The sequence below is a fragment of the Phasianus colchicus genome, chromosome 3 (genome assembly GCF_987193195.1).
Source record: "Phasianus colchicus chromosome 3, bPhaCol1.hap1.1, whole genome shotgun sequence".
Lineage (NCBI taxonomy): Eukaryota > Metazoa > Chordata > Aves > Galliformes > Phasianidae > Phasianus > Phasianus colchicus.
In genome coordinates, this window is record NC_143438.1 from 58,494,133 (window position 1) to 58,519,396 (window position 25,264).

A 25,264-nucleotide genomic window follows, 5' to 3' on the forward strand; every position below is an offset into this window, starting at 1 on the left:
CTCTACTAGCAACAAAGCTTGTATTTGAGTAAGGAAAAAACATGGTCCCTTAACCAAGCCTACTCACTCAAGATCTTCCCTTAATATCTTAGCTATGATCTGACTTCCTGTTCAAAAGTCATAAAACTACATCCTCACTGCAGACTCTTCTCGATCTGAGCCAAAATGTATACAGAGAATAGACTGCAGCCAGAACTCATGGCCCTAATTGTTAAAGTATCGGGTATGGTCATAAAACATTGTTGCTTATTTCTTTGCCAACTTTTATGCATTCTGGTTATTATTCTCTCTGACAGGTATCAGCCCCTTACGTGCTTTTCTTAAACTATAGCCAAAACAACTGTTCAATGTGACTGGGGAAAAGACATTGCTTTTCACTGTTGTGAAGGCTTTCTCTAGCAATTGGGGGCTTGCTGAGGGTAGCAACAGAGTCATACACTGGAAAACAAAAACAAAAACAAAAACAAAAAAAAAAAAAAAAAGAAAGAAAGCTGAATAGCTCCATAGTCAGAAAGCATCATCTATGCTATTCAAAATATCGTGAGTGATCTTGTGATTAAATACTGTGTTGTATATACTAAAGAGCTAAGACAAGCTTAGTTGTCAGCTAGCTTATAGCACTAACTGATTTACTCTGAAAGAAAGTGTTTTTAGCATAGCTATGTGCAATAATACATAGTACATTTTTATGTGAATTACTCTTATGCAACTTATTTTTTAAAGTCTCATTAATTCTTTAAAATAAATATACCGAATCTAGTAAATTCTTATTTATTTTACACTTTAGAGGGATGCAGTGACCTAGTTTTTAAAGGTACTAAAGATTTTTCAGTTCTCAGGTAACAAAAAAGAAACTATGAACAGTCAGTGTTCATCAGCTTCTCTTGTTCACTATAAAATATAGTATGTTTACATGCATAAGAAATGTAATAGTTATTGGATACTTCTACATGCATGTATACGTAGCCTAGAGCACTAGAGAAAATTACTCTGCATGGAGATGAGTGAAAGTTTGCTTTGAAGCCTAATCTAAATTTCACCAATGAATTCTCTACAGAATTGGTTAAACAAAATCTGTGCAAATACCTATTTATTTAGCTAAATTTATCTTGATACAAAGAGAAAAACAACTTGTTGCCTGTTGGGCTGTAAAAGTACCAAAACAGACTGAAGTCTCAACAAATAGTTAATAAATATGTCTACACTGTATAAAATGCATCTAAGTTCCCCATGTGTTTTTTATATTTTACTAAATAAGAATTTATGTTATCAGTTAAAGATTTCAAAAATGAAAATATTCCATTCAAATCTCAGATAACTGAAACTTATGCAGGTCACCCAGATAGGTAATTTCAGATTTTTGTAACTTTGGTTGAAGAATAGTTAGGCTGATTATTCATAGCATATACATTTTATCTCTATGGGTTCTCAATAATCAGAAAGGCAAGGATGGCAGAAGCCCGGAATCCAACCCATTAATGATGGTTAATATTTTCTCAGAGATGAAGGTGTTATTAATCTCAGAGGAGCCAGCATAGGTTACAACCTGCCTATGAGCTATACTTCAGCTGTTTTTGTTCTTATGCATAGTGATTTCTAGATGAATTTATTCAGTTTTCAATATGTAACTGTAATCTGTTGATCTTAAAACCTTAAGTTTTGTTTTGATTTATTTTCCAGTGGATCAAGACTATTCGGTTCTAGAGAATACAGCCGAAAAAGCTAACTTCTTTTTCCTTAAACACAAACCAAAAATCCTCTCTCGGGGGTTTGCTTAGCTATGATGACAGAAGCCAGCACTTACGCGTGTGATTTTCTGCTTGAGGCAGTGCAAGCACTTGTCAGTGAAAAGTTCTAAAGAGACCTCCTCACAGCCATACTCCGCCAGTTCACAGGCATTCACAGACTCAAGGCCAACCATACACCATTTGATCATGAGTGTACATTGCATGCAACTGGGGAAAAATTTCAAAGAGCTCTTTCAGTGAATGCTGGGATTAGAACTTACTTAAATAGATGTCTGCTGCATATTGCTGTGGCAGTGAGTATGTAGGCATACGTTGCTATTTCAGCCCCTCTTCTGGAGGATTTCTGATCTGGCCTCATACCTGGTAGCTTCTAGTATGTGTCTTCCTGGAAGGCACTGACACTTTTTTAAGCTTTACGTACTCCTTTCTTCCTTTTAAGCAAGTTCAGTCTTCTTGTTGTTTTTGTTTTACTGCACTGGAACATGTAATACGTACTATAAAGGTAAAGATCCCACAAACTCTTTTGGAAAAATGATGGAAACATTTGAGGTAACATTTAAAATATTAAAATATAATGAAAAACTTCAGGCACTTCTACTCACATTTGACTCTTTTTGTGTACTATGAATGTCATCATAAACCTAATTTCAACATTGCTCCTTGTGCTGGTGTGTACAGCCTATCCTAGCAAGGCCAGTATTAATTCCTCATAATTCATGGGCAATTGACCAGAAAGGTCATAATGCGGCATTGATTATTCTGTGAATGCTACTTAGAAACACTTCAGTCTGTGTATTATTAACTCAATCAACTATTTTGGCTCTTTACTGTCACTAGAGTCAGTTGAGTCAACATTGCTGGTGCTGGGAAAATACATGAATTACAGTGCTGAAAAATGCCTGCAGAATGTATTAAAGTATTTTACCATGTACATAAAGTAATTGTTTTTTTCTAAAATAATTAATTCAGTCCTGAATCACAAAACATCAAACCATCAAAGACGGAAAACTCACAAGCCAGAGGGCCACTAAGTGAACTTGTGTCTCCAGGTTTCTTAAGGACTTAAGGAATTTAATGCAAATGGAAAATCTAGTAGAAAAGACAGTCTATTCGTGCTCTGTCACTCACAGAACTTCGGTCTCAAGATTTGTTTTCATTTTGGCTACCCCTCTTACTCTGTTCTCATCATGGCCAGTAGAAAGCATAAGCAGCCTTTGGTTCAGAATTACCTTTTCAAGAATTTATTGCAGATGTGACAGCATACTGTACTTTGAAAAGCCATATCACTTTTGACTTGGCACATCTATTCCTTGCTTGAGGGTAGGAAGGTTTTGCGGTGGAATCTGGAAAGGATAGATCAATTGGCCAATTCCAAAAGCATAACATTCTTTGTTCAAGTCACAGAAGGCAAAGGCAGAGACTGCGAGTACTGCCCATTGGAGGAGACAATTAAGTTGAAAATCATCTAAGGAACCTAAATGTGTACAAGTCCATGTGACCTGATGAGATGCATCTGAGGGTCCTAAGGGAACTGGCAGATGAAGTTGCTAAGACACTGTCCATCATATTTGAGATGCTGTGGCAGCTGGTAAAGTCTACGGTGTCTGAGGAAAGGAGAAATATGATCTCCATTTTGGTAAAGGGGAAAAAGGAAGACCTGAGGAACTACAGGACCCCAGCAAGATCATGGAGCAGATCCTACTGGAAACTATGCTAAGGTGCACAGAATACGGAAGTGATTGTTGGCAACTGACGTGACTCCTTTAAGGTCCTCCTTTAAGGGCAAACCATGCCTGATAGAATCAATAGCTTTCTCTGATGGGGCTACGGTATTTATGGGGAAGGAAAAAGCAACAGATTTCACCTACCTGGAGTTGTGCAAAGTGTCTGACACTGTCCTGCATAACATCCTTGTTTCCAAATTGGAGAGACGTGGATTTGACTTATGGATTACTCTGTGGATAAGGAATTGGCTGAATGGTCTCATTCAAAGAATTGTGGTCAACAGCTTGATGTCCAGATGGAGACCAAAATGAGTGGTGTGCCTCAGGGGTCAGTACTTGGACCAGTACAGTTTAACATCTTTGTTACGTTAATTGAGTGCACTCTTATCAAGTCTGTAGGTGACACCAAGCTGTGTGGTGCAATCAACAACACTGGAGGGAAGGATGCCATCCAGAGAGACCTTGACAGTATTGAGAATTGGGCCCATGTGAGCCTCATAAAGTTCAAGAAGGACAGATGCAGGGTACAGCACCTGGGTCATGACAGTCCCAAATGTGAATACAGGCTTGGTTATGACTAGATAGAGAGCAGTCCTGCAGGAAAGAACTTGAGGATACTAGTGAATGAAAAGTTCAGAATAAGCCAGCAATGTGTGATTGCAGCCCAAAAAGCCAACTGTATTTTGGGCTGCATCTAAACATGCGTAGCTAGCTGGTTGAAGGAGGTTATCCTCCCCTCTCTATTCTGCTCTCAGAGACCCCATCTGGAGTATTGTGTTCAATACTGAGGCCCACAATAGAAGAAAAATGTAAATCTGTTAGAGAAAGTCCAAAGGAGAGGCACAAAGATGATCAGAGGTCTAGAGCATGTCTCCTATGAAGACTGAGAAAGTTGAGGTTACTTAGCCTAGAGAAGAGAAGGTTTTAGAGAGGCTTTAGAGAGAATTTATGGTGGTCTTCGAGTACTCAAAAGTGGTCTACAGGAAAGATGAGGGATTTTTATCAGACCAGAGAGGAATGGTTTTTAACTAAATGAAGGTAGATTTAGAGTAGATATAAGGATGAAATTCATCACTTGTAGTGTGTTCTGGCACTGGGACGTTACCCTGGGGAGTTGTGGATGTCACTTTCCTGTAAGTGTTCAAGTCTAGACTGAATGGGGCTTTGGGCAACCTGATCTAGAGGAAGGTGTCCCTGCCCATAGTCGAGTGTTTGGAACTAGATCATCTTTAAGGTCTTTTCCAACCCAAGCCATTCTATGATTCCTTAATGCTAAGTGCTAAGACTTGTCTCATAACAGCCCAGTGCAGCAGTTGTTGGCCTATTGGGCTTCAAGTGCACACTGCTAGCTCACATCACATGGAGAGCTTTTGTGCTCTCAAAAAGGCATGTTTAAAGTTCTGCCATCTCTGTTCTGTTTCTTTATTCCTAAGGATAGTTTCCTAGGGGACCTCATCTAACAATTCCTTAAACAATCTGAAGTTCAGGGCCCTGACTTCACTCTTTGCCAGGCTTACATTCCTAGAGATTGTGAACTTGACTGGGCATGCTCACTGCAGTCCATGCTGCCTCAAGTCTTAAACCTCCTTAATGACCTGTTTCACATTGGTGAGCACCAGGTCTGGCAATGCTTCAACTCTGGTGTATCTGTCCAATATCTGAAGCAGGAAGCTGTCATCAATGGACTCCAAGAGTTTCCTGGATTGCTTACAGCTCACTGTATTGTTTTTCCAGCAGATATCTGGGTGACTGAAATCCCCCCGTCAAGATGAGAGCCTGTGAACGTGATGCCTCTTGCAGCAGAAGCAAGAAGGCCTCATCAACAGGCTCCCCTTGATCAGGTAGCCCATAATAGACTCCAGTCACCAGCTGTCCTTATTCTGGTCCCTAATTTTAATCCACAAGCTCTCAACATATTCATGAATGTTTCTCAGAGGCAGCTCTTCACAGTCTGTCCACTTCTTAACATAGAGAGCAACTCCCCCATCCCTCCTGTCCCTTCCAAAATGTTTATAGCCCTCAATCATAGTATTCCAGTTATGTGAATCATTCCACCACGTTTCCATGCTAGGAATATTATTGTAGTTTTCCAACTGCACCACAATTTGCAATTCTTCTTGCTTATTTTCCATGCTGTGTGCATTGGTGTAGGAACACTTCAGCTGGGCATTTGGCCACATTACCTTCTTGCAGGAGCCCTCCCAAAAATCTCTGAGATAAATTTGAGGTTTTCCCCTGCTTCCTAGAGCTACGGCATTTCCTGACTCTTTTCTGATCCTCAGCAGTACAGCTTCTTCCCCCATCAAATCTAGTTTAAAGCCCTAGTGAAGAGCTCCACCAGCTTGCTACCTAGTCTGGGCTGCTGGCCAGCATCTGACTGAACATGAATGCACGTAGGTGACTATGAAAGCCAGTGACATTCTGTTTTGTATTAGAAATAGTGGGATCAACAGGACTAGGGAAGTGATTATCCCTTTGTACATGGCATGGGTGAGAACATATCTTGAATACTGTATTGAGTTTTGGGCTCCTCACTACAAGAAGTGTCTGAAGTTGCTGGAGAGGGTGCAGAGAAAAACAGTGAAGCTGGTGAAGGGATGAGAAAAAAGATTCTTGATGAATGACTGAGGGAATTGGAGTTGTTTAATCTGAAGGAGAGGAGACTGAGAGGAGGTCTCATATGTCTCTACAGCTACCTGAAAGGTGGGTTTCAGTATCTTTTCCCAGGTGACAAGTGAAAGGACACAAGGAAATGGTTTCAGATTACACCATGGGAGGTTTAGATTAGATATCAGAAAGATTATCCTCTTAAATACCCTATTCCTAGATACATAGATATGTAAGAGATGTGTGGAAGTGGCACTAAGGGACATGGTTTAGTGATGAGACTTTTTATGCTAAGCCAGTAGTTGAACTTGATGAATTCTTTTCCTGTCTAGGTTATTCTATAATTCTGTGATCCATGGGGAACTGTGACATTTCAGACAAAAAAAAAAAAAAAAAAAAAAAGCAGAATGTGAAAAAGCTTCTCTGGATGCGAAAATAGAGGAAAGAGGGATATGGGAGAAACATTATCTGTATTTTCTCTGTGAAAAAAAATGAATTCAGAAGTAATCACTGTATCATGTGTGCTCAGCTAGCCTTCTACTACTCCAGAACAATCACCAGTATGATCAGAAAAACATCATCTGATGAAATACATTAGTGAAATATATAGCTGGCTTCTTCAGCAAAGTGCAGCTTGACCTTGAGCTGACCTTGAAATTTCTTGAACAGGAGCAAATAGTCATTAAGTTGGGAACAGCTTGCATAATGTTTAAGTAGCAAATATTACCATGAAATAATTGAAGTATAAGGATTATGAACACAATCACATATTTTTAATTCTGCCAAAGGTAAATGGGAGAATGGTTTTCTGGCTTTTCACATAAGAGAGAGCAAAGGGAAGAACAGCAGTCTTCCTAACATTTATCTTTGACTGAAAGTCAAAAGTCATTTTTGAGTTTCAGTTTTCCATATATTTGTGTATATGCAAACACCAAGATTTGCCTGTTGATTTATTTTTTCACATTAATACTTACTTAAATGAAGTTTAAGTTCTAGAGCTGTTGTGCATGCTGTCTTCACAACAGCATGCAAAGATACAGAAATTCTGACTAGCCATCAGTTCAAGTTAACATTCATGCAGCCCATGGACACTAGATAGCAGCACCTCTAAAAACTGTCTGATGAGCCTAAGGTACTTAAAAGAGTAGCTAGTAAATATTAAATCACAGCATGATCCTTCAGTAATCTCATATGGACACAATGACATTATATCAACATAAAACTGCAGTGATGCAGTAGCTAATTAAGCCCTTTGAATGATTAAGTTGTATTTATAGATCTTCCAACTCAAAGAGATCATACCTGGCAGATCAATGCCAATGTTAAATAAGTCATTAGCCTCTGCAAAGATTGCCCACAAGGTCATTGAATTGTGATGGTGGAACATTTTAATGAGCTGAACACTTGACCTATGGGAACAGGACTGACAACAATTCACTCAGATGGGGAAGCTCAGCATGTCTGAAAAAAATCACACAGTCTCTCTGGGCCTTGATTTCTCAATCAATAAGATGGAAACAATAACTCTATAGCACAAACAAATCCCCGGAATTAACTGATAACACGTACAGAATGCATTATTATGATTATGTTTTGTTGACACATTATTATATTAAGGATTTGTTTAATAGTTATTCTCACATTGAAAAGTACTATGGTAAAACAATGAACTACAAAATCAAAAGATTTATGTTCTTGTTAATGTGAATCTGGCCTGGGCCAAAAATCTGCTGCTGATATTTTGTTCGTATGTGCCAGAGCTTTGGGGTTTCAGAATACAGTGTCCCTACCTACCTGTTAGACACACAACATGATGTTATTGCTTGTTTTTCTATTTTGCATCAGTGCTAGGCAGTAACTGTCTGTGATATAGAATAACATATGTGGCCTTTACTCTTGTGAAAAATACATTCAACTCTCTGAAAAAAAGGTACAGAAATCACTGCCAGACTGGGACAGTTTACTAAGTGAGAATGTTTCTCTAATATTTCAGCCTTAATTGGAGATACCTTCTCCAGAATATCAGCTCTAGTAGAATGATAGAATCACAGAATTATTAAGCTTGGATGAGACCTCCAAGATCACCAATTGTTGATCCATCACCACCATGCCATCTAAACCATGTTCCCGAGTGCCACATCTACACATTTTTCAAAAACTTCCAGGGCCAATGACACTACCATCTCCCTAGGCAGATGTTCCAATGCATTACCACCCTTCCTGAGAAGAAATATTTCTAATATCCAATGTGATATCCAGTATTCGTCTGTCAAATCCTATAAACAAAATCTAATCTCTTTAAGCACTTCTTTTTATTTGGACCTCAGACATTTGGCTATAGAGCTGGGACAGTTGAATCAATTCACACAGGGTCTGTACCGTCTATTAGATGATGGCATCGGGATAAATTCTGTGTCATGATTTAGTCTTCATCAGCTGTTTGATTTTGTTATTCCATTCCCTAGAGTTATCAAGTTACCAATCTGATTTTTTTGATTTTTAATAACTGCCTGATTTTCCCTGAATTTTCTATAATGCAGTTTGTTGAGAGAAAAGCTTAGCTAACCATTCATACTTGAATTGAGAATTCAACATGATTGCCCTGTGAGTGTGTGCCTGGAGGGAAGTAAAAATAAGGTTGTTACTTGGAAAGAAGAAGTGATTGAATTCAGTGCCTGAGGCCACAAACCTCATTTTTGTGACTGCTAATATGTAGAACTAACTGAAAGCCAACTGCGAACTAGTTCATGCTTTTTTTCTTTCTATAAAAACTAACGTTATGTATTCTACCTAGGATATATATTTTTGCTGTAGCAAATAAATGCCACCAAACCAAGCCTACAGTCTGGAACATGATCTACTGTTCACGAGAGGCTAGCGTAGCAATATATGAAGTTTTTCTAATGTACTTGTCAGTGACATGGGTATGCATTAACAATATATTACTCAAGACCTTGAAATACTGTTTGGGATTACGGTACTAGTAGCATATGACTGAAGGAGTTCTAAGAATGAAAAGGACATTTTTGTGTGTTGACACCTTGAAGAGTGCTCAAAAAGGTGTACTACTTTGATACTGTCGTGGTAACCTCATGGTTGTAGATGGACCTTTGTAAGTATTAGGTTATGGCAAAGCAAGGTCAAGGCATTCAACTAGCACTGAACTTTACAGCATTATCATTTACAGACACTGGTTTTAAAATGCTTCTAATATGTAATGGAGGCTTCAAGCTCCTGCTAGCAATGACACGACACAACTGTCACACACATAAAAAGTTTATCACAGGTTTTCTATGATGCACAAGTGTTTTGTTCAGAAAATGAATCTATCTGACTTTTTAAAAAGATTGGTTACCTGACAACAGCAATCCCACCTTGCCAAACTTAAATATTATTAGTGGAAAAGTGCTGGGCTAATGACCTTTGTACAAGCCTTGATTTTAAAGGGAGCACTTCTCTCCTACAGCATAATTTTTGTTTTGTTTAACTTTGTTTTGACCTACTAGAGTTTCCTGCAATGTAGACTAGTCAAGAAATTAGCAAAAGTACCTGCAAAAGGAGAAAAACTGAGTGACAAGTTAGAGACAATTCAGTCATGAAACCCACCTGAATGTATCCCCATGCTGTCTTAAAAATAAACATCCATTGTGGAACTACTGTTTTTACAGTTAGTGCAGAGGTGACAGTTTTGTGCCAGCAAGTGTTATGGTTCAGTATTGGGGACTTATTATAGGTAGAAAATACCACTGGAACTATGCAGTTGATTGGAAACAAACAGTTTACCTTTAAAAACACTGAAATCTCAAGCAGACACATTTATGTCCTTTAAAAAAATCATAACAAAATTGTGTCATATTGATTCTGTTTCCTTTTATCTGAAAACAGAAATATCAAATACAAGATTTATCAGAAGTAGAATCTTACTTACTTCATTGCTCTCACTACAACCTCTTTTATGATCATGGCAGCTGTTCTACCATCACTATGAAGTTGAATCTAGTTCAGAAGCTGATTTTAATCTATACATGAAGTGTGGATTAATAAATGAATTATGGGATGGAATGATTGACACAGCAAGTAATATGGTATAAGAAAGCAGGATCTGAAAGAGTTATTAAATACAGAATGCAATGACTAAGTGTGAGCATGATGATTAATCATATAACATATCAGAGGAGAGAAAAATTGCTAACACAATAGAAAGGGAGAACCCTGACCAGATTATCAGATGATGTGCATTGTTCAAACACAAAGGAAATTAGGGTAACTATGACAGTTTATACCAGTCAGAAATCTGAACTCAGGATAAATAGACTGAAACTAAGGAATAAAAGACAAAAAAACTTTGGCTAACTCACAGAATCATAGAATGGATTAGATTGGAAGGGACCTTCAAGATAATCTAGTTCCAATTCACTCGCATATGCATATCCATATTTCTTACATCTGTGTATATACATATTTTCTCCCCTATACTGGTATTATCATGTCTCATGTTAACTATAAGAAGGACAAGAGAAAGCATGCTCATCTTAAGGGATAAATAAGTATTTCCCTTCTTTAAGCCAAAATGGAAGCCTATGCTTTAAATGGGGGAAGCATATCACGCAGCTCCAAAAAGCCACTTTCATTTTCACATAAATATGTAACCATCATTTGTTTAACTCACACCAAGCTATCAAATTTTGTGGTGGTCTATAAACTTGTTGAGTCATTAGCCTGGCTGCTTAATGGAGGAAAACTAAATTCCCGTTCCTGCATAATGACACTTATTCACTGTAGACATTTGCATCACTAGGAAACGATAAAACCTCATCCTTCATAATGAAGTTCTGAACTGACAAAGAGGAAAATATAGTGTTGTGGGACAACTATGAATATAAAACAAGCTTAATAAAGAAGTAGTGACAAATTATATTATGCAAAATGCAGTGCAATAAAAAAAATGCTACTAACTCATTGGAAATGTCATAAATAATCTAAATAGTTTTTAACTGTCAAAGCCCTGAAAAATATATTCCTTAAAAAAATGAGGTATAGAATAGATGCCAGTTTAATTGCCATCATATTTTGACAGACATAGAGAGTCTTGTATTCAGCTTACTTGCTAAATTTAGCTCACTTGACTAAAATGAGATGATGGGATGGAGGGAGGAGAACTACTGGTCTGCCTTTTCAAACCATTGGTGCCCAATGAAAATCTAAATAGCTTAGCCATTTAAAAGTGTTGTTGCTTCCTACTTGAGTCAATATTCACTGTTTGGATTACAGTCTTACACCAACTGATCCTCATAAAAGTAATGAATTCATCTGATGTGAAAGTTTGGTAAAATCATGTGCTCTCTTCTTAAAATCAGTGTTCTTTTTGAACAAATAAATATACTCTCTGCTATATTTCTGTGGGTCAGCAAGGTCATGAAATCCTATTAGGACAGCTCCTTGTATTAGAAAAGACTTTATCCAATCTCTGTGTCCAAATGACTCACTCTCTGTGCTTCCAAAAATTTCATTTTGTAGAAAGAAGAAAGTCACTAGCATATCAAGATTTGCTGGTGACTCAAATAATGACTTTGATTATGTTTCTGCTGAAGTCTTAATGATTCCAGTGGTGCCAGTGACTTTAATGGAAGTAGCTGTGAGCCTTGCATAACCAGAAGCATTTCTATTCATGAAAACAGTTGCAAAATTAACTATGTGATCAAATTTTCACTTCAATGGAGATTTCCCTGCTGACATAGGCACTTGCTTAATTATATGCTGCATATACTCAAAATGCAAAACGATCAAGATGCTTGAACCATTTTCTACATCCTCTAGCATATGAGGCTGTTCAGGCTACATGATGCATTTAATATTCAGCTAGGAGATCTGTAGAAAATCTTATTTGCTTTAAATTGTGAAATTTTACTTGTTTTGTTAATGATTTTGATTTAGTTTGTTTATATATCAATGGCAGGTGTCACAGTCAAAAATCCCACTTGGACCTCTAAATATGCGACGTTCTCTTCTGGAGCAAATCTATTTTAAACCTGCTCTCTTTTTTTTTTTTTTCCTAGAGAAAGTGGTGCTCATGTTTTTAAACAAACATGAGTTTCACCCTAGATTAAATGCACATAGAAAGTGTGAGCTATTTTCAGACTATTTTCAAAGGAACATAGTGATTTTTACCCTCTGGTTGTTATTATAATCAACAGGTCAGTGTTTCATGTCCAAAATGCAAAACTCAAAGTAAACAAGTTGGTTTTAGCACACTTTTGAGCCTAGCCTGACTTTTTTATTTTACCATTTTCGCAGTTGGAATTGGCTGTACAAAATTTTCCATTATGAAACAGGATTTGGAGCCACTCTGTCTGCTATGCTGTCTTCAGTCTTGTCTAATAACTAATGTTTCCAATAACTCATTTAAATTGCCAGCTCTCCTGTACAAGGCATTAGTCATTGTGATCATCTTTAAGTCTTGTAGATTGTCTCTTTAGTTTTAGAATGCTTCATTTAACACATTTAAGGCACAAATAAGCATTTACAAAATAGAAATTTTTTGAGCATGAAATGTGGCTGCAGAGATTCCATCAGACAAGCAGGGAATACAGTTTGGCTACTGGCCACAGTTTGACTACTGGAAAATGAAAAAAACTTTCATGCCCTGCTGCTTTAGTTTCTTAGTAATATGGAGATGAACCAAAAAGTTGCTAGATTTTTCTAATCCATTTTATAACAATAACTTTCACTTCTAGCTGGGGACTCTCCATCCCCTAAATGCCAAACGAAACAAAACAAAACAAAACAAAACAAAACAAAATACCCCCAGTGATTCCAATGTGATAAGAGTTCTGCTACAGAACAGAAGGATATAGTGCATTTTTTCCCAATTGAACTTCTTAGACATTCTGCAGAAGCCATATTCAGAAATCTACAGAAATACTTTGTGGCCAATTAGAATACACGTTGGTTATTTAAAAGAAACATCTTTCATGGATGTTTCTTGGTCAAGTACCTAACATGAAACTTAAAAGAAAACAATCATAAAAATACTATTCATAATGTTAGATGAATGGAATGGAGAGTAAAGCACACCAAACTAAACACACTTTGAATCATACAGAACGAACCAGGTCAAGCACTTAAGGCAGACTGTCCATAGGAGCAAGAAAACTTTTCATTATTTGCAGCGCTCATTTTTTCTCTTTAATGTTGTATAATTCACCAGTGAAAAGAGCAATAGACTGAGAGAGTGACAAGACTTTCTGTTAAGAGTGCTCAGACGTTGAATGTTAGCAATGGTTCAACAGACTGTTGGCTACACTTCTGCGCTCGATCCTGCTTTCAGCACAGGTTCCACACTGGAGCTCAGAAACTTTTCCTTGCTGAAGTCTGACTCTCCTCCCATACAGAGATTTTAATCTGTTGAATGGATGATTTTTGGCAGAAAAAAATTAACATTCCTAGATGCCAAAAGTGGCAGATCAAAAAAATATACTTAAGAAGAGGCCTGATTTGACTCTACAGTTGTCTGTATTGAACATTTTTCAATGCATGGGGTTGCAGAATACTGTGGGCTATAGAGCCCTTTCCAGAGCTCTTGTTTTTTTAGGTTAACAAAGTATATGAAAGACGTCTGCAGTGGGAACCCAGGAATACTCCCTAGTTTTAAAATTGTGTTTTCTTCTTGGCTTTTTTCTTGAGGAGAAAATATCACTGTGTGTCTGGAATTTCTTTTTAAGAAAATTCAATTGTGTAGACCAGACAGCAATTGCAGTGGTACTTCAGTGGTGCCCTTCTTGCATTATTCTAGCACTTTAAGGTTGATTAGGAGCAATTGTACAAGTCTGATAGGAGCTACTTGTTTTAGAGATTTAAGAATAAGAACATCAGAGTGAATGCTAGAGTTGTTTCTTATTATTTGACAAGAGCTTGTTTTTGGAAAACAAAATCATCTAAAAAGGTTTTCTCTTTGCTTGCATTAACCTTTACATCATGCTCATAGCACATCATTAGGTTATGTAATTTGTGCATCAGTCATCTGCAAGGGCTAATGATGGTGTATCTCTGTCCTAGAATGACAGAAATAAAAACTACCAACTGAACTGGCGCGGAGCTTTCAGTTTTGTGTTTCTAGGAATACCCTAGACTTAAGTTTTTAATCTGCTGATCATCCTTATCTCCTACTTCATTTCATAATTTAATGTCTCTTTACAGAATGTTTGATCTATATAAAGGCACAGACTTTATGCCAGAATTTGACACGTCAGTCTTTTCTGTATGCCTCCCCATTTCCCTCATTTTAAAATCTACTTGATTTGACTTTTTTTCTACATAGTGACTATTTTTTCTCAAATGGGAAAAAAAAAAACCATCAAAATTGTCTAACTAAGAAGAATAACTTCTGAATAGATCTTGCCAGGAGAAGGAAGTTACATTAATTTGAGCATTTCTTGATAGTAGTTCTACAGTTTAGTTATACAATGCCAATTCAAGGCTGTTCCTTGAATAAGCATTAACAAAGATCTCACTCAGTTCTGTTCATTGCTTCTACTCTTTATTTAAAATCAGAAATAAACTAGTACTTTAATTTACACTGCTATGATTGTTATTCAAGTGCACAGAATATCTTCACTTCTTTCTGGATGAATGTAGATAATAACTTTTCTCTTTCACCATGCATGTAGATTGAGATTCTGTTTCTCACTGGTCCTATTAAATGAGTAAATCCACAAGAGGGTGTGATGTCTGTTGTTTCCTTGCATCCAGGCAAAGAGACCTCCTTAGAATGAGTCCAGTTCTCTAAATTAAACCTGTTAGTCCTTATTTCCAAAACATGACATCTGCTCTGCTAGTAATGCCTTCTATTTTGTTTTGTTGGTCCATGGTGTAAGAGATGGATGTTGATAGAACAGTAGAGGTTGAACTTTCCCAACAATATTCCATTACATTTTATTGTCTTGCAATAGATGGCAAAAGGACATTCTGACGTGCATATGAAGAAAAGGTTTATAACTGAATTCTTCCATGCAGGAAAAATGGCACACATTCTGAACATTCTTGGAGACCAAACAGTGGATGTGAGCACAGTGAGGTGATATGTTTCAGCAGTGGTGACAGTGATGTGAAAGACAAGCCATGTTCCAGATCACCATGCACAGCTTTAACACCATGAAATGAAGAGTGCCTCACTCAGCTCATCCATTCAAATTGGCCGATCTCAACCTCAGAACTGTGTACAGAGCTGAATATCAGCTTCAATGCATTGGAAGCAATCATTGCAAAGTTGGAATATTGCAGTGTTTGCAACAGGTGGATCCCATAAATGCTCACGCAAAAACAGAAGGGACAGTGTATGCAAGTTTGTCAGTACCTACTGAACCAAAATGATGTTGAAGGTGATGGTTTATTGAATTGTATCATTACTGACAATAAGACATGATGTCATCAAAATGGCTGTTCATGGAGTGGTGACATGTGAATTCCCCATTGAAAAAAAGTTCAAGACACAGCCCTCATCAGATGAAGAGATGTCCACTGTCTTTTGGGATAGGAATGGGAACCCAAAGATACCATCAGCTCTGATCACTACATCTTGACACTGCCTAAGCTGGAAGCTCAAACTTCCAGAGCCAAACCAGAGAAGAAGACTAACTTTTTCTCACAACATGATAACATCACGCCTCATGCTAGTTTGAAGACTGTGAAGCACATTGTCAGCCTTTGCAGGACAGCACCCAGTGTATAGTCTGGATTTGATGCCTCCTGACTTCCATTTGTTCAGATTGATGAAATATGGACTGAGTGAGCAAAATTTTTCTAGCAGTGACATCACCATAGTAGCTGTGAAACAGTGTGTCACATCCACTGGTGCGAATGTTGGCAAGCATAGCATGCAGACTTTTATTCATCACTGGTAAGAATGCATAACTAATGGTGGTGCCTATGTTGTGAAATAGTGTTTTATATATAGTTTATAATAGCTGAGAATTTGTTCTATCAAATAATGTTATAATACTCTTTGTATCTGTTGTAGTTTCCACAGAAATAAATAGGAGGCATTATTTTCAGAGTAACCTATGTATATAGAGTTCAGAAAACGTATATGGAAAAAAACCATATACTCATGTATTACATTGGGCCACTAGTCCTTGACCTCAAGTATCCTCTGTTTACCTCAAGCAACCTTCAGACTCTTGAAGAGTGGCTGCAGTAAGCATCACCTCTTTCATCTAGGGCATATGTTGTCAGAATCTGCAGTAATATTGAGCTGCTCTTGTAAGACAGGGCTAGCTTCAACATACTTTCTATTTGACAATGGAAAATCTATGAACACATCATTAAAAGTAGCAGAGGTAGAGCTGAGGTGTACCAATACAGCCCTTGTCTTTAAGATAGGTTTGTACAAACCTTATGCTCGTACATGTGTATATGACAAGATGATACCAAAAAGAGGAAAAAGAAAAACTGCCATAGAGCTCAAATTTAAAGAAAAGCAAAACAACAACAATGCTTTCATGTCACAATGCAGTCAGTCTTACTATGTACTGGTATTATTACAAATAGGCCTTCTTACACAGTACAGACTATATTTTACCATTCTTCTTCATGACTTTATACATAACCTGTGGAATGTTATCTGGATTGTGGTACAATTCAAGTGCTCCAGTGTATGCAAAGAATATGCAATTAAAGAACATCAACAAACTGTAATTGCCATTACCCATTCCATCTCATCGAATCAAGAGATATCCTTTCTGATTGATGCAGAGTGATGGGCAATCACTTGTAATTGATTGGAATTCACTCAGTATAGAATGATATGTTGAGAAATTGTTACTAAAAAATAACGACTGGTTAAAGCTAACAGGGCAGGCTTCAACTAGACCATACATTTTGAACATCCTGGTTACTTCGAACAGTTATGAACCTTACATGTGTTTTTTTTTTGACAGTTTATTGCTAGTGTACACTGGAATTCAAATGCAGTACACCTGCACATCATCTTTAATATATATATATATATATATTATAAACTGAGGTTGGTAAATGAAAAAGCTAGATGTAATGTTTTTCTAAATACTTTAAACCATGAACAGTCCCATAACGTAAAATACTGATACATGTCATAATAATCCTTTTTGCTTTTTGAGTTCACAATGAATAAAGCTTAGATTTTCCAATGGGTAGCATACACTTAACAACTAATTTCTGCTTTTAGTAGAAAAAAGTAAGAATTCAGTGAACTTGATGAGCTTTGAGGGTTTCAGGGAGAGTTTAGGAGGGGCAGATATAAGACCCAGGATGCAGGGCCAAATTCTCTTGTTGTTGTCTCTGGTGAATTAACGTTCTCTTCATACAACAGGTTTCAGATAACATATGGGGAAATACTGAGCCTGAAGTTTGAAATGAATTTGTTTTAACTTCATTCTACATAGTATGACATATATTCTTATTTATTACAACAGATGAAAAACTTCGTTTTAAGATATCTTTACTATATATGTACACAAGATGATTTCACTACAAAATCTCACATAATGACTTTCTTGCATTTTTTTAAATTTGTGTTCACACCACACTACATGTGTCAAACCAATACTGCCTTCTGCAGATTCCTAGTATTTTCAGTAACCTGTAATAATCTTACAGTGAATGAAAAGTTACACAATCATAGAATCATAGAACAGTTTGGGCTGGAAGGGACCTTAAGGATCATCAAATTACAACTGCCCTGCCACAGCAGTGCCATCATCCTCCAGATTTGTTACTAGACCAGGCTGCCCAGGGCCCCATCCAACCCAGCCATGAACACCTCCAGGGACGGGGCATCCACTACCTCTCTGGGCAGACTGTTCCAGCAACTCACCACTCTCCCTGTGAAGAACTTTCTCCTGATATCCAGACTAAATCTTCCCTCCCTCAACTTAAAACCATTTTTCCTGGGCCTACATAAGAAAGACTTAATTTATTTTCAAAAACTTATTTCTATCAAAAAGAATATCCAACCAAACAAAACCTTGTATTTTTCATACTTATAAAAATTTCAAATCCATTCTGCTTTCAAATGCCTCATCATCCCTTTTCTGAATATGTGGTTTACAGACGACCATTCACCTGAAATAAGATTTGGGGTACAAACTGGATGAACTGTAGAGAAGCACTTATTTAATCAAGAAAATTTGGTATGCCTGTAAGTTGCAGACAAGCGACAGCAAAAGAATCACACCCTAACACATAGGAAGGTATGGTATGTTGAAACACTGCCGATGAAAAGTAAAGCAAGCACAGAAAATAATAGCAGCAGCATACGATATTTTTACAGTGAAAGATTTCAGGCTCATGGGCCATCAGGAATTTCATGTGTATCTGTTTTCTGCTTCACTTCTGTGTTTCAAATCCCTTTCGAAAAAGTCTCCCTTCCATGAGATCTGCTCCCAGCAATGCAGTGAGAGCATCCTTCATAGCTGCGGAGTCCAACTTTACCTGTCTCCATTTTACCTTATATTGTGGCAGTATTTTGCATCTGAACTCAAAGCTTTCTAGAGAAGACTTAGTTTCTTATATATATATAAGGCATGGCTGGCTGGAGTACTAAAGAACAACGAGGAGGGTCAGTGGATGCAGAAAGATCACCTTTGGAAGATTCTTTTTGTAGTTTCAGCAATTCTTCAAAAATTGGTGCAAGAAAAGAACCTGCCAACATTTCCTGCATTTAACTTTGTTATGGACTAGCGAGCTGAAATGTGACAAAATATATAGCAGCCTATCAATTTTTCTACTTTTTCCATCTCAAAAACAATTCTTCTTTTAAGAGTAGAAGAACATTTCACTTACTTTATTTCTCACAGTAAATCTCCATTTGATAGGGCCTGTGAATGATGACTAGCAGATGCTAGATGGAGTTCTGTTTCTTAATGTACATTCAGATATTTTTTGGCTACTACAGGGATTTCTAGTCAACTTATTCATGTAATATTTTCATCCAGAGATTGTTCCTTTGTTTTCTTTTACTCTGAAGAGTTCATTATACTTGCTTTGTGGAAAGTGTCTGGTACAAAGTAGATTAATCTTTACTGTGATTTATAAAATTGTGTTAAAGTTTGAGCCAGCATAGTATAACAATAGCAGACTTCTGTTGATTTGAAATCAAACCAGAAATATTATTTGTACAAATGTGTAAGTACATAGAAAGATTTTCTAGCTGACAGTATACTGCATACAACAGCATGGGCAGTAAGAGTTAATTTCTGCCACCTCATGAACTTAATAGGATGCTTCAGTAGATTTTGTCTATGTGAAGAGTTCCTTGTGTTGCTGAAGACTGTGATGTGTTTGCACTGTAATATGCTGTCACAAGGGAGGATACATTAATCAAACAAAATGTCCATGACAACAGTGAGACATTCAGGTCTAAATTTTTATAAACAAACAAAAAAACCCAACGTGTTTGTATTTAGATCAGAGATTTTCAGTTCATCTGTGACAAGAATTGTTAGGATCTTAGAAGAAGTTGTTCACTAACACATTTATTAACAAATACTTCCTCATGTTCTATGTGGCATCATCAAATCCCTAACATTTTAAACATGTACAGCAGGCAGTGGTTCTTACCTTGTTTCTGGTTAGTGCCAGCTCCTTGAAGCATTAGCTCTGGGTGTGCTCTGCCTCCAATCATTTCTTAAATAATACTGCCTATTTTAATACTTCTATGCTATATACTAGATATGTACATTTTTTCTAAGTTGTAATATAAATCTCTGAAAGTACTGTAAGAAAGAAAAATTTGGGCTTTGTTTGCTACTTCTAAGTATCACTGAGTGCTAATTTCAGAATATGGGATACTTTCATTGGCATTTATATAATGTGCGAAGAATATTTTATAAAACATAAACCTACTGGGGCAGACTATATGTGCATTGTAAACTAAAAATCCTCTGGACTCTATGTCAAATATTATTACAGCTTATCATATGTATTGTTGAAACTGATTTTCAATTCATAAATACAACTTCAAATAATCACAGGATTTTTCATACATGATATACAGATATGTATTTTTTCATTTGATTGCTTGCTTCTTTGTATGTGTAGAATAAGCATATTTTTAAAATATTTTACCAGTTGATTTGATTTAATAGCTTACATGGCTTCAAAAAGAGAATGGATGAATTTAGGGTTATTAAATATATACTGCAAATCATACTGAGCTCTGAAAGCCCGAAGTATACAAAGTCTCAATGTGCTAATGAATCATATCTGCTTACAGTTTTCGCTTTCTCACTGAGGAATCCACATCTGCCTACTTTGGAAACAGGATGTGGGACTAAATGGTCTTCTGACCTGACTTACTCTAGTCAATCCTATGTATGGTTAGACCATCCTCTTATCTCTAACACTCAACTAATTTTCTAAACCACAGAAACACTGTTCCTTTTCTTACTAGGATTAAGATAGGGCATGTTATGCTACACTGAAGATAGCTGGTCAAATTCAAGTATGTTGTTAATTTGATACAATATGCTAAAATAAAATATCTTCATACTGAGTCAGTAGCTGCTATTTTTTTCCCAAGTCACGTCTTTGTAAATTTTGACTAGCTTGTTGAGATCCTAACAACTTTAAGAAAAGTTTCCCTCTTATTTGTGTAAATGGCTCTTCTGCACTTTAGAGCTAATGGCTGTTGCAACCAAAATTGTTTTATTATGATAGCTCAAGATGCCTGTGGAGGACTCAGGCAAGGACACCACAAGCCTACAATGCTCCCCTGGGTTGGTCCTGCCTTCCCACCAGGTGCTCAACCACTGTTTCAGGCCATGACTTAGCATTTCTACTACAGTGCCTTTTCTCAGTGTACATTTACAAACATACATATGTTCTTGGAAAAAGGCAGCCCAGACCTCAAGTGGATAGTTGTGCTCAGGAGCAATGAGCATCGGCTCTGCAGGACCCTGAGCATCCTGCAGGATATCATCTGATTATCTGAGTGTTCTGTGAGCTGCAGGATAAAGTAATCAAGATAATCATCATCTCACTTAACCAAGTATTGGATGGTCTTTATTTTATTTTGTACCCTCATACGGCACAACTCAGCTTCTTTGCTCACCAGAACGCACAGCCATAATAAAGCTGGTGGATACAAGAGGTTAGATAGGTGACATCATCCCAATTTTGCAGATGGGGCAGGTTCATTCTGATGCCACATCCGTGGCTCCAGGCTGTGTGGTGGCCTGGGGAGAGCTGAGGCTGGGAAGCTGCTCTGCTTGCTGGTGCTGCAGTGGCCACAAGGTATTACAAACTACAAGGACTTGTAGGTGTTTGCTGATTATACTAAACTGTGGGGAAGTCTCTGGACTTTCAGAAATGCGGTCGGAGATATAAGAGCACACCAATGTGGTTAAAAGTTATTAGTCTGCTTTATTGTTAAGCACTACTCTATCTATACATGTTAACAGAGCATTCTGCAAAACATTCTTCAACCATTCACACAGACGCTTATCCAATCAGGGCTGTGAGATGATCTTTCTTCTAAAGGTGACCTTGGTTCTCATGCCACTTATCTTGCTCCACAGCTACTGCTCTGAACAGTTTTTTTTTACGTTCCCATACTAAACTAGGAGGATCTGTTGACTGTTGAGAGTTGGAGAGGCCTAGCAGAGGGATCATAACCAATTAGAGATCTGGGCAATCACCAACTGCATGAAGTTTAGCAAGAACAAGTTCTGGGAAGGTGCATCCCTGGCTTTACATACGGTCTGGGGAATGAGAGACTGGAGAGCAGACACACTGAAAGAGATTTGGATGTCTTGATTGACAGCAAGTTGAACACGAGTCAACAGTGTGCCCAGGCAGCCAGGAAGACCAATCCCAGGATGCATCAAGAATGGCATTGCTAGCCAGTTGAAACTAGGGATTGTCCGCTCCGCACTGCCCTACTGCGTCCTCATCTTGAGTACTTCATACAGTTTTGGGCACCAGAGTACAAAAAGGACATAAAACTACTAGAAAATGTCCAAAGGAGGTCTATGAAGATAATAAAGGGTCTACAGTGAAAGACATATGTGGAGCAGCTGAGGGCTCTTGGCTTTTTCAGCCCAGAAGTGAGGAAATTGAGAGGAAACCTCATGGTAGCCTACAGCTCCTCACACAGGAGAGGAGGAGCAATACCAATCTGCTTTCTCTGATGACAACAACAGGACTCAAGGGAATGGTGTGAGGCTGCAGCAGGGATGCAGAAAAAGGTTCTTCACCAACAGGGTGGCCAAGCTCTGAAACTGGCTCCAGGGGAAGTGGTACTGGAGTTCACAAAGCATTTGGACAATGATCTCAGATATATGGTCTGATTTTTGGGTGGTCCTGTGGACGCAATGATCTTTGTGAGTCTCTTCCACCTCAGGATATTCTATGATTCTCAAATTTTCTCTCTGTTTTTGTTTGTTTGTTTGTTTGTTTGTTTCAGTTTACATTTTCATAACATTATTGGTTTACCATCTATGCATTAACACTATTTGCTTCCATGTATTACTGTATGATGGTATATGGTTGCTCTTACCAGGATATATAAAGTTAGTAGAATAGAAAACTTATCCTAGTTTTAGATCAAAACTTTACATCAGTCGACGGTGTTATATTTTACCATGTCAGTTCCACATGCTGAAATTCTATATATCAACAGAAAAGGAAGTTTTTATATCTTAAATTCTCAGAACAAAAAAGAAAAATCTTTATGCTATGTAACAGTGAGAAATGAGGAAGCCTTTTTGTTTTTGAGAGTTGCTGAGATACTTCTTGAAGCTGTTAAGATGGCTGTAGTTTATATATTTCATAATTAAAAAGAAAACTAGAAATGAATAAAGAAAGGATCTCTGATCAGCTGAAAACATTAGTGCTTGTTTTTTTCAGGAAAAATAATAGTAATAATTTTAAAAGTCTGGTATTGTTTTAACTTGTTTTTTTTTTTTTAATTTTTGCTGAACCATGAAGAGTAATATAACAATTCCTTGTGGGCACTCTGAGCAGTAATCATTATGGATTAGGTTAAAGGAAGATATCTTATTAAAAGAAAAGAAAAATCTCATTTTAAATTACCAAACAAGTTTTATCACCCAGAGACAATTTTCACATTTAAACATTTTTAAATGTAATGCTCATTTCTAATCTTAAACTCAATTACTAGATTTTCCTCTGGCTCAGATCAAGGCTGAAAACAGACATTCTTCAAAGTGTGTTTGAAGTTCCCAGAAAAGTTGACTCCACTGACTTTTTCTGTTCAGATTTTATAGTAATTATCATAAGATATCTGAAGTTGTTTCTAGCTGTAACATATCTATTTGCTGTCAAAACCAGATGTTTAGCATTTCAATTATTTTCCCTAGTGTTGGTTAGCTGTTCGTATTTTCTCTTCATTGTTCCCCAACTTTCTAAAGATTTTAAGTTCAAAGTAAAAAGTTTGTTCCCTAGGAATGTGCAAACTACTTAATCTTTCAGTAATCAGATAAAATAGAAGAAAAGGTCTCAGAAAAAGACTCTAATTATGAGCTTTTTGGAGTGCAATAAGAACAGTCTCTGAAATACATGTACAATAACCTTGTGTGTAGTCAAGATTTATAAGCCTGAAAGTCTAGTGCAGTCTGGTTTAGTGAGGACATTGTGCCAAAAATGAAGTTGAAAAGAAAACTATCACTGTTTGCTCAAGGCAATGAATGTTCACTAGGAAAAGAACTACTTTTCAGTCTGTTTGTACTACTGTATATGCAAAATGAATTAGTTTTGGAAAAGCATTTTTCTTAGTTGCCATTTCTGAGATTCCATTGAACAGTGATAATTGAACGAGTTCTCCCAAAGCTGAAAAAAAATAGTATAACTATAGTATAACTATGAAATATCAGTTATACTAGAACATTGCCATTTCCACATTTGCTGTCCATAATTGTGAAGCAAACAGAATGCTATTAAACCATCTGGCCTTTAAACTACATCAAACTAAAACAGTTAGTTGGCCCAATTTTGGCCAGCAAATGTACAGACATCTTCTGGCAAAAGGCCACATGTGGCTGAATTAAATAATCCAAAGTGAACAAACAGAGTTGGCCTGCACAAAGGCTCAAGGCGTATCTTGATGCCTCATTTTCTGGCACAGAGCGTGAATAGTGTGATGAGTAAGATAATAATCAACAGGGAAATTCCTCTTTCTCAGGTGGAGTTTCATTTTCTAAATAGATTAGAGAAAGGAATGAGTAGTAACACAGAACACATGAGCATCAACTGCAGTTTATTGATAAACAATTCTTCAAATTCTTCATGGAAGAGGGAGCTTTTTTCCAAACACCAAACATTTAAGAGCATGCAGATGTAGAAGCAGTAATACAATTTGGGGGACGGGCTGTATTTCTGTGATTATCCCTGTGTCACTGAAACATATTTAGGGAAGATGACTAGGAGGTGTAAACTAACAGAGTTTGTATTTTTGCAAGCAACATGATAGGGTATGACCACACTCTTGCTTAACTCTCAGCACTGTCCTCTGTCAATGCCCTGTGAGTAGGCACTGAATCTTAGTTAGGAAAGAAATTAAAAATCTATTCTGAGTTTGCACTGTAAAGAAAAGAAAAGTATATATACCACAGTCTTCTGTTGCTGTACATTCACCCACCAAATAGCAAAAAGTTACCATTTGCTTTATAGTCTTCCTCAGCAACTTCCTTTACACATATGCACATCCACCTGTTCTACATGACCTAATTCTTCTAGGCCAGGACCATATTGTTTTACAGACAATAATAATTATCACCATAAAGAATGATTATTATTATCAGCATTTTATTCTATTATCATCATTCTAACTAAGAATATACACATTTCTGGCAAATAAACTCCAACAGTTGTACAACAGGGTAGCTTTTAATGAAGGTGAAGATAAATATTTTTCTTTGTCTCCTTTCCAAAGTCTTCCACTAGAATCACCAGTGCTGGTTATGTGTGTGAATAGTATCCAATGGGAGAATAAACATCACCCAAAGTGAACATCAACCTCACAGGTCCTCTCTATCATGCTTTATTATCTATTTTTTTTTCCTCTAGCAAAACATCTAATTTTTCAATGAAGTAGAAGTCTTGAAAATAATGTTAGGTACAGAGGCAGTTTCGTTCAACTTTTTCACGAAGTTAGCAATGAGGCAGAATTAGAGATGATTTCATAAAAGCTAA